At 34.8% G+C, this 10,807-nt stretch overlaps 1 pseudogene; it reads left to right on the top strand.

The window, feature by feature from the left end:
- Positions 1 to 861: 861 nt before the first annotated feature.
- LOC128578536 (KATNB1-like protein 1) lies at positions 862 to 2,865 on the top strand (annotated as a pseudogene).
- The last annotated feature ends 7,942 nt before the right edge of the window (positions 2,866 to 10,807 follow it).

The raw sequence follows: 10,807 nt of genomic DNA on the forward strand, positions 1-10,807 counted from the left end.
CGAACCCACCACCCTCGGTATATGGGGCCAGTGCCCTACCCAGTGAGCCATAGGCACTGCCCATATTCAAGCATTTTATTGTCTTTCATCGGACAGGCACATATAGATTGTGCAGTATGAACTAATAATGATGGCTTAACTAAAATTGGGGGGGGGTTGTTTTAACAAATATTTCCAGTTTGGAATTGAACAAATAATAAAATTAAACATAAAAATGTTCATTAAAATACACTATTTAAAAACCCCTGGTAATTTTCTTAACAGTGAAAGAACACTGAATCTTACTTAACAGAGAAGCAAGATTTATTTGATCGGAGTAGATTAGCTTTGTACAGATCTAACAGCATGGCAAAGAATATAGATTTATCTTTATCCATTGTTCATTTTTATCTCATGATGCACACACATTTATAGAATCGTATATACATAAAATTTGATGCACACACATTTATAGAATCATATATACATAAAATTTCTTTTCAAAATGGTTTAGTGAAAAAGATGATGACAATTACTTTTTCTCTTGAGAGTGAAAAAGACTAGTTGCAATAAATTTCCCCCATAGCAGTGACTTACTGAGATCACCAGCAGTTTGGAAGAAATTTTGGCATTCGCAATGGTATCTTTTCATTGATAACATTTGATTTTCATTTTATAACTTCCTAAAGAAAAAAATGCTCTCTAATAACAAAAAGAAGTGTTTTGAGCTGTCCCGGGGGCCTCGAATGGCTGCATTTGAATGGCTCTGAGTGGGGCTCAGCCCAGGACCCTAGGGACACTCTAGGCTGCCGGTCTGGTTCGTCAGCACCAGGGTTGTGTTGAGGCACTGTGGTACCATGATGCACCGGTATTTAAGAGATTATGGCATCTGAAACCTACAATGTTAAAATCAGAATTCTGTAATAATATTGAGGATCATTCCATTGATCTTCCTAGGAAAAGGATCTCTAATTTCACTAAAAAGAACATGAAGGAGGTTAAGAAATCTCCAGAACAGTTGGCTGCTTACATAAATAGAACAGTTGGACAAGCTGTGAAAAACCCAGACAAACTGCATAAGGCGATTTATCACAGAAAGAAAGTTCATTGAACTCAACCTAGACCTCCAGTTTGATCCTGCAATCCCATTACTGGGCATCTATCCAGAAGGAAAAAAAAAAAAACCTTTATTATAAAGACACTTGTACTAGTCTGTTTATCGCAGCTCAATTTACAATTGCCAAAATGTGGAAACAGCCTAAATGCCCCCTCAACCCAGGAATGGATTGGCAAGCTGTGGTATATGTATACCATGGAATACTATTCAGCCATTAAAAAAATGGAGATTTTGCAGCATTTGTGTTAACCTTGATGGAGGTGGGACTCATTATTCTTAGTGAAGCATCACAGGAATGGAGAAGCATGAATTCTATGTATTCAACTATGATATGAGGACAATTAATGACAATTAATGATACAATGTGGCATGGGGGAAGGGGAGAGCAGACAGAGAAGGAGGGAGGGGATGAGGGAAAGGAAAATAAAAAGAAAATAGTGACTAATTCTCACATAAATTGAATTTAATTTTGACCAAAGTACATCACTTGAACCTTAATTTTGAATTCAACTTGTTAATATGTTGTTTAGGATATTGCATCCTCATTTATAAGTAAAATATGTTTGTAATTTCCCTTTATAATAAATTTTTTTCCAATTTTAATATCAGGTGTATCCAGATGAAGTAGAATGATTTTGAAGTATTTCTTCTTTTTCTATTATCTATAAGATTTGGCACAATCTGTTTTTTGAAATTATCTTCTATTTTTATTTATAAATATTAGTTGTCTATTTTTTGAGACTCTGGAAAAAAATAATAAGAAGAAAACCGATGACTCCATACTGAACCTCAGAGTCAAAGCATTCTATGATAGACACACTCTTATTGGACAATGTGAATGTTACTTTTTTTGCATCATTATTATTGCTCAATATTTCATTGCAGCAATTGTCTGATTTCTTTTCTGAATGTGTTTATCTTCGTTCGTTCTTCATGAGGTTTTTGTTTCTAGTCCTTATCTTAAACATTGTTTTGTTATTAAATTTTAAGCCTTTTTTAATTTTGTGAAGGCAAAAAGTGGAAACCAAATAAACACATGTTTATCTATAGAGAAAATTAAAAAAAAAAAAAAGAAAGAAAATTCATCATCCCTTTCCAAGTCCTTGTTAAAGAAAAAAACAGTCCCCTCAAAGTGGGGGCTGTGACATGGCAAATAAAGAAAATGAACTGGCTTGTGCAGGCCACTTGCCTGAAAAATTGCACCATGATAGTCGAACATAACTCCAGTGATTTTAGTTCTTCACAAACAGAAAGCCCATCATCAAAATATAGTGGTTTTTTTTTTTCCCTGAGGTTTCTCAGGACCATGAAACAATGGCTCAAGTTTTGTTCAGCAAGAGTTTGAGATTGAATGTAGCATTAACTTTCTGGAAAAAGAGAGGTATAAGTGAACTTGTAGCTTATTTGGTGAGGATAGAAGATTCTGGAGTTGTGGTAGATTGCCTTCCTGTGCTCACCAATAGTTTACAGGAAGAAAAACAATATATCTTCCTTGGCTGCTGTGTAGATTTGTTGCCTCTAGTAACGTCACTGCTCAAAAGCAAGTTTGAAGAATATGTAATGGTTGGTTTAAACTGGCTTCGAGCAGTCATAAAAAGATGGTGGTCAGAACTATCATCCAAAACAGATATCATAAATGATGGAAATTTCAAATTTTAAAACAACAGTTAAGTGGATTATGGGAACAGGAAAACCATCTTACTTTGGTTCTAGGATATATTGGTAATATAGGTAAGGATGCAGATGCTTATTTATTACAGTTGCATTGAGAGATTTCATCTATTAAAGACCACTTACTTGGTTTTTCGTAATATCCCTGGACTATAATTTACCAAAATGGTCTTCCTCAGAGAAATGTGAACTGTGGGAGAAATCAAAAACATTTTTCCTTTTAAAAACCCATGTCATGAAACCACTAATAAAGCCCTAATAATCTACTTCACACTGAAGTGGAAAAATATCCAAAAAGGAGCAGCTTCAACTTGGTGAAAGTGCATTAGGAAGATTGTTCACCTTTGCTGCATTTGGGATTTATATAGTTACTTGGTAACATTGTTTAAGAACTACTGTGTCTTAATGTAATTTGGCATAAGAATAGAATTTCTACTAACTGAAAAAACAAGACAGGACTTATTACTAGAAACTACAAAGATAAATCATTCACATTTTTTAAGATTTATTTCGTGGAAAAGCACGTAAATGTGACCAGCTATCTTCTTATGTTGAAAAGACTGAAAGTTAAAAACATCATAGCAAAAATGAGTATTAAAAACTTTTGTCCACACTGGAAATAAAAAAGAAGTGTTTTGAATTAGAAACTCTAAACTTCAAAAAAAGACACAAAGCTTTCCATTGTAAATATTACATTGATAATAATTTATAAAATTCCAATATTCCTGTAAATGTTCTGCTAAAATCTGAGTGGAAAAGGCTAAAAATATATTTTACTTCATCACTGAAATTACAAATTTGCCAAAATAGTTTCTCCTAAATTGATTTTCTTAAATTTTTTTTTAATTGTTGGGGATTCATTGAGGGTACAATAAGCCAGGTTATACTGATTGCAAGAGGTAAAGTCCCTCTTGCAATCATGTCTTGCCCCCAGAAGACTAAACATGATTTTTCACTTGCAGTTTAGTCAATTATATGTACAATGGATAAAATATTCACACACACACATACATGTCCCCAATATGCATGGCATAAGGAAGAGACAGATATGTGTGTATGTGTGTGTAGCAGGCCTGTTTTCAATGTGGTAGCTATACTGACATATCTGTGTTATAGTAATAAAAGCACGTGTATCAAATGAGAACTTCAAATTATCCAAAAGCATTCCATGCAAGAAAAGCTTTAGGAATTCTAAAGTTTTAGATCTATCATGTTCTTGCCTTATTTTACCTCTCCATTGTTACCTAGTCTACTTCTTGGTGACTTAAGATCATGCGTGGGCAAATGAGGAAGTAAACAGAGTTGTATGACCTTCCAGTGTCAGTATTTCTGCCCTAGAACCCCATTAATGGGAGCTAAAACTGACCATGTGTTTTAACTACATGCGGAAAAGCCAAGTCTTGTTTCAGAGAATTTGTGTGAGAAGGTCGGGAAGTGTAAGTGTTCATTACTCAGAGGAAATCAGATCACAGTATACATTTCAGCGACAAATACCCGCTTCTTGTTCTGAGCATCATTGCCTAATAAGCCGCGCGGCCCATGTGAACATCTTGATGTTCCCTCACACAATTGGCCACCATTCAACCCTCTGGAGTCATTCTCTACTTCCCACTCTTGCCCTGCATATGTAAAATTCATTTGATCTTTATCATAGCAAAACATCATATTTAGACCAGATGATGGCAACAAAAAAATCCATCATCATGATGTCACAAGCATTTTATAGAAATTGTAAAATCTCTCTCTCCATCTTTTGAGGTAAAGACACTTAAAACATTATCACTTCTCAATAAATGCCAACATTAGTATTATCTTTATAATGGATTTGCTTCGGAGGACAGTGGAGGTAAAATGCAGTAAGTTCCTGTTGGAGAAGAAAAAGGTCTTGTTTTCTTTATAAATCAGCTTCCCTTAATGTAAACAAAAACAGAAATAAGCTCAAGATTACTTTAACTTAAATCACACGTCTAGACGGCAGGAAGGAGTACAGTGAATGACTCCTTCACGGAATGTAACCTAAAAAGCTGACTTTGAAATAACACTAGATATGTCCTTTAAGTTTATATTATAAAATTAGGTGCTTATTTCCTCAGACAGAGCATCGGAGCAGGAATGTCAGAGACATAGACTTCAAGAATTGTGCTCATGTAAATAATATGCACATCTGTTTGTCTGTATACACACATGATCTCAGAAATAAAAGCTGCCTAGAGATAAAACTTGGAATAGCCGTGCCTGTGACACTTCTTCGGCTGAGAAGAGAAGACAAGATATTTAAAATAGGTAAGCTCTGCTTACAATGGCTTAACATTGAGGACTTCTTCTTTAAGAGCAAAAAATCATCATAACCTCCTATTGCATTCTTAGGTTTTGCAACTAACAGCAGCAAATCAACCAGAGAATGGAAGAAGTGTTTGTTGTAATTCACAGAGGTGTTGATTTGGAGTCTGTTCAACAAAAGATATAATAGAATTTTTTTTTTTAGTTACTAACGAGTGGCTGTTCAGTGTAGACCCTGTGCTCACTGCCTACGCTGACATGTACTCACTCCTACAGTAAAAGTAAAGGCTGTTGCAGTTCTCAAGCAGCCTAAAATCTAGCTATTCTTCTCAGTTAAGACATTCTGAACTCGTCTGTAATATCTGAAGTTAACTTCCAAATATATAATCTCTAAAATAAAGAATTATTTAACAATGAGCCACAGAAAATCAAATATGTAGTGTTTTGTATGAAATTCAGGGGACATTCTGGGCTTCTATTCAGGCAAATACTTAGTAATGATGCCACTGGTGTTTGGTTACATGGAGAAAAAAATATAAGAAAATAAGAATTCAGAACATATGTAAAGTAATTATCAAAAATACCATTCGAAACACAAAACCAAATAATGGTGGACAACAATAAATGTTAATTAAGAAAATTAATAAAGAAAACCTATTCATCTTCCTTAATCTTCAATTTAGCAGTCTAAACATATCATAATGGCATATAGTCTATAGAGTTGGAGGAGATTCCACCTGCTAGTTTGTAGGGAAATGACTAGACCATGGCACCCTGACAATCTCGTATGATTCCACAGAGGTCACATACATAGGTATAACTGAGGCTGATACAAGTCTTAGCATAAAGTCTTGTGATCCTCCCACAACATGAGCATGGAGGTTTCTGAAGAATTACTACAAGAATATTCCTAACTTGCTTTCCTGCTCCATTGAGAGACAGTCCTTCATTGCCTTCTGGAGTCTGATGTGGTATGAGACTTGTGACTTCACCCCCTCTAGGGTTGCATTACAGGCCATGAAACAACATAGTGGAGGCATGAAATGGGCTCCTCCATAACAAAGTGTCTTACTGTCCATCAGGCAGTCATTTGACCCTTTTTTTTTTGGTACAGCCCTGCACAAGGGTCCTGGAGATCCAGCACCTCTTGATTTCACCATTTAAGTAAGTAATGAATTCTGTGAATCAAGAATGGGCTCACTGATCATTAGTGGCTGAGTCTTTCCACCGTGCCTTGCCTTGACACAGCTGTGGGAAATTTTACCTTTTATCTTACTCCAGCTTTTAGCATAGTTTGCATTATACATTATATACAGTTATTCTTTTGTACAAACTACCACCTATTGTCTTCTCTTTGAATACACAAAGTTGAGAATGAGATGGAAATAGATTTCCTTAGTGTCAATCCTTGGCCTAACTTCCCCAGAACCTTAGAGCAATTGATATTGAATGTGTAAAACTAGGAAGCAGCAAAGAGTAAGGTGAATTAGGGGCTTTCAAAATCAATAGAATTGTTCTCAAAATTGTTTTATAGAGAAAATTACAGTTCACATCTAGTAAGAATGAGGATGATTTTAGTCCTATTTGTGTCATCAACACTGTCCTCAATTTGTGCAAAGGGAGCATTATGAAAAGCCCACAAGCTTGACTTTAATTGCAAAAAAAAAAAAAAAAAGAAGAACATTTGACCTTGAGGTCTTTATCTGGGTATACAGGCTCAAATTGTGTCTTAGAGTACCTGTGAATGATTTCACATTTTTTCTAAAAGTCGTCATCAGATGCAGCCATTCTTTCATTCAATTGCTATTTATAGAAAATGTTATAAGCACTGTTTTAGGTTTTTGTGATGTAGTAATTAGAAAAAAAAAACATTATTCATAATTTCCTGTATCTAACATTCTATAGGACATGGACTATATTAGTTACATTGTTATGAAATATATGTGAAAATTACAAATTATGCATGCACAGAAGTGATATGAGAGCATATAGTGGGGACTGTGATATAGTTTGAAGGGCCAGAGATAATGATATGTTAGATGTGATATGAAGGATGGAAAAGAATGAGCTCAATTGAGCAGGGTTAGGAAAGAAGGAATCTAAGGTTTCTGGTATAGAGAATTACAATGTGTTTGAAGAACTAATCAAAAGCCAGTAGTGCTAATGCTGAAAGAGCAAGGGGGTTATTGATGCAAAATATAGTCAAGAAACAGCCATGAAGGGTCACATGGACCGCATTGAGATATTCAGTTTATATCCTATTGGTGTTGGGAAGCTATTGGAGTATTTTAAGTGGAAGAAAAGCATGATCAAGTTTACACTTTAAAAATTTATTGGTTCCAATATAGGAGACATATGGCAGAGAAACCCTTCAAGAGCCTATTGTGGCAGTCCAGTTTAAAGATGATCATGGTACACTAAATTAGGGCAGAAGAGGTGAGAAAGGGGAAAAGATGCCAAATTTAGGATATATTTGGTAAAATAAGTAGGCTCTGGTAATGGTTTGGTTCTCCATGGACATTGATGAAAAAATGAAGTTTTTAAGAATGACTATAATTTAAATAATATGCACCTAATAAATGCTTTTATAGACCTATAATTAAGTTTTATTAAATACATAACCTAATATTAATCTATTATCTTTTTAAATAAGGCAATGGCTGGTAGTTAGAACCAAGACAATTTGGGCTTATCTTCAGTATATCAATTCCTTAAAATAAAAATAGTCATATTGAATCATATAAATGACCAGGACAGTTTAAAATCAAATTTGTGGCCCACTTAAATAAGTGGCCTAGTTCTCCAGGAATTTGTATAGTAAGTACAGGATTCATCTTAATTTCCTAATCTTTTTTTTTTTTCTTTCCAACTTTCTCCCTCATTTAAAAAAGAAATGTACTTCATGGTGGCTTGAAGAGATATTGCAAGTTCAGGGCCTATATGGCTCAATGATAACAATGAAGAAAAAAAGAATCAGAATGATTTACCAAATTCTACTTCACTTTAATGACAGTCACTGTAGGTATCTAAATTTAGGAAACAAGTCAAAGTGAACATAAATATGTTTGTGTATATGCTGGTGTAACTATTTAATATTTTCTATAAAAATGGTCTCTCTTAGGAGGTAAATTCACAGCTGGCAGAAAGTACTATTAATTGTGATTTGGACAGAATTTAAGACAGTAAGTGGTATATACTCATAGATAGTTATATAATGTTGCTAACAATAAAGCTCTGAATTGATTTTTTTATTCAAGAAAATTATTTTTTAGTCTCTTTTTGTAAATGTCAAAAATAAATTATTTACTTAGCCTACCAAAAGGGACATTTAGAGGACAATTTAATAGTATTATTCAAGTCTCTATAAGAAAATTCAGCCAAGGGCGGCACCTGTGGCTCAGTGAGTAGGGCGCCAACCCCATATACCAAGGGTGGGGGGTTCAAACCCAGCCCCGGCCAAACCGCAACAAAAAATAGCCAGGCGTTGTGGCAGGCGCCTGTGGTCCCAGCTACTGGGGAGGCTGAGGCAAGAGAATCGCCTAAGCCCAGGAGCTGGAGGTTGCTGTGAGCTATGATGGCACAGCACTCTACCAAGGGCAATAAAGTGAGACTCTGTCTCTACCAAAAAAAAAAGAAAAAAGAAAAGAAAACAAGAAAATTCAGCCAAAAGATGAGAATTTCTTTTCTACATGTATCTTTTTAAGCATTGCCTCTTCTATAAACTTTTCTTTGGTTTCCACGAGAACACTCAAATGCTACTTTTTCTATTTTCTGATATTTTTCTGAACACTAAGTACAGCCATTATGACATTACATTCTCACTGTGGATTGGCTTGTCTGACATTCTTCCAGGTTAAAAACACTTGTGAGAAGCACTGGTACAACCAGCATTTTGAATTTAGAGTGGAGGAAGATCAAATGCTAAGTGTATCCTCTAAGTTCCAGTTACAATACTAAAATGTTTTGCCTACATAACCATATTTATTACCGACAACACTGTGGGCAAATATCCTGGTCCTCATTTTACAAATAAGGAAAATGAGTCTGGGTCATACAGTCTGAACAGGTCAGGACTGAAATCCAGAATTTCAATTTTAAATGACATGAGAGAAGGTTTCTAGATCACAATGGTATCTGAAACCTGAATTTATCTTCTTTCAATGAAAATTCTCACTAAAAGTATAATAAAGAGATTTAAAAGACAGCTATTCAGAAGGAGCCATCAATGAGCATATGCACAGAGGGTAAGAAAAAAGACAAAGCTGCCATGTGGACTCCTGGGGGGCGGGGGCATCAGTGTCCAAAAATCCCCACTCACTTGGAGGTTCAGATAACTTCATTCCCCTCAAGGCCAGCATATAATGCAGGCAAATGGGTATAAAAGCAGAACGTTTTTCTCTTTAGCATAAAACCTTCCAATGGACAAACCTGTGCAAATAAAAAGTCATAATTTACTTTTCTATTGCCTCTTTCTTAAATATGAATTGATCAACAACAATTGTGAGCTATTAGAGTGTGTACTCCACAATGAAACAATGAGATCAAGATAAACATGACAGATGACCTCAGAGAAAGTAGAGATAGTCAGGTAACAGATGAGAATTTAGAAATTAATCATGACTAATATCATCAAGAATATTCGTGAATATATTGTAATTCCAATTTAGGAACAGGAGGCTATGAAACTGGAATAGAGAACAAAATCTATCTCTTGGATATGAATGTTACCCAAACAAAGTTGTTGTACTCGCAGTAAACATTCCCATAGGGCTGGGAAGCAATAGGTCCAAAGAAAAGAAGGGCAAATTGATCTAGAAAGGTTGTAGATGGGAAGTAAAATGATTTCAGAGAACATATATAATTCTTTAGAATTTACTAATATGCTCATCTTGCAATGGGGGAGTTAAAAGATATTATATATATTGATGGAATAAACAATATAGATAAACGTACAAATTTTACTATCGCTAAGTAAGAGAAGATAAAAGCAGCAATGTTTGGAAGGTTGTAGTAACATTGAGGGGAAATAAACTATTAATAGATTCTAAAGCGTAGATAATAGACGATATATAAATATTGATACACCAAATACAGTGTCATATATGTATATTAATTATTTAGAGCTAAAGAGGTAATCACTGGAAAAACTAAAATCAAATGCAGTAGAATCTCCATGGTTGACCACCTGCCTACCTACATCAACCATCTCCTTAAGTTGACCTAATTTTCATAGACCAGACATACACCACATGTATGTATCAGTACAGCAGGCCTAGTTCCTTATGTTGACCACTTCCATATGTTGACCAGTTTGTTACAGTCCTGTGGGTGGTCAACTTACAGGGGTTCTACCGTATAATTAAACAAATTAAAGTAGTTGACACTGGAGAGTAGATTTCTAGCCACAGTCATTTTTAATTTATGCTTTAAGCATGTGCTTGTTATACACTGAAAAGAAAGGTATCTTGAAAATAAGAGGATAAGACAAAAGTAAAATATGAGCTCAATGTATATATGATTACATGTATGTATGATTACATGTATGTATGATTACATGTGTGAGTAGGTTTGCATGCATATGTGGTCACTTAATGTTTATATATCTCTGTATTCAAAGTAAAGCTTCAAATATAGAATGTGTGTGTATATACACTCCTATAAAAAGTGAAATGGTGAATAAAGAGAAACAAAGCCCTGCTGAGAAAATGATCACAGTCTGTTACATTCACTCAAGTGATGTATTTTCAAAAACCACACTGG

This window comes from Nycticebus coucang, chromosome X, assembly GCF_027406575.1.
Source record: "Nycticebus coucang isolate mNycCou1 chromosome X, mNycCou1.pri, whole genome shotgun sequence".
Lineage (NCBI taxonomy): Eukaryota > Metazoa > Chordata > Mammalia > Primates > Lorisidae > Nycticebus > Nycticebus coucang.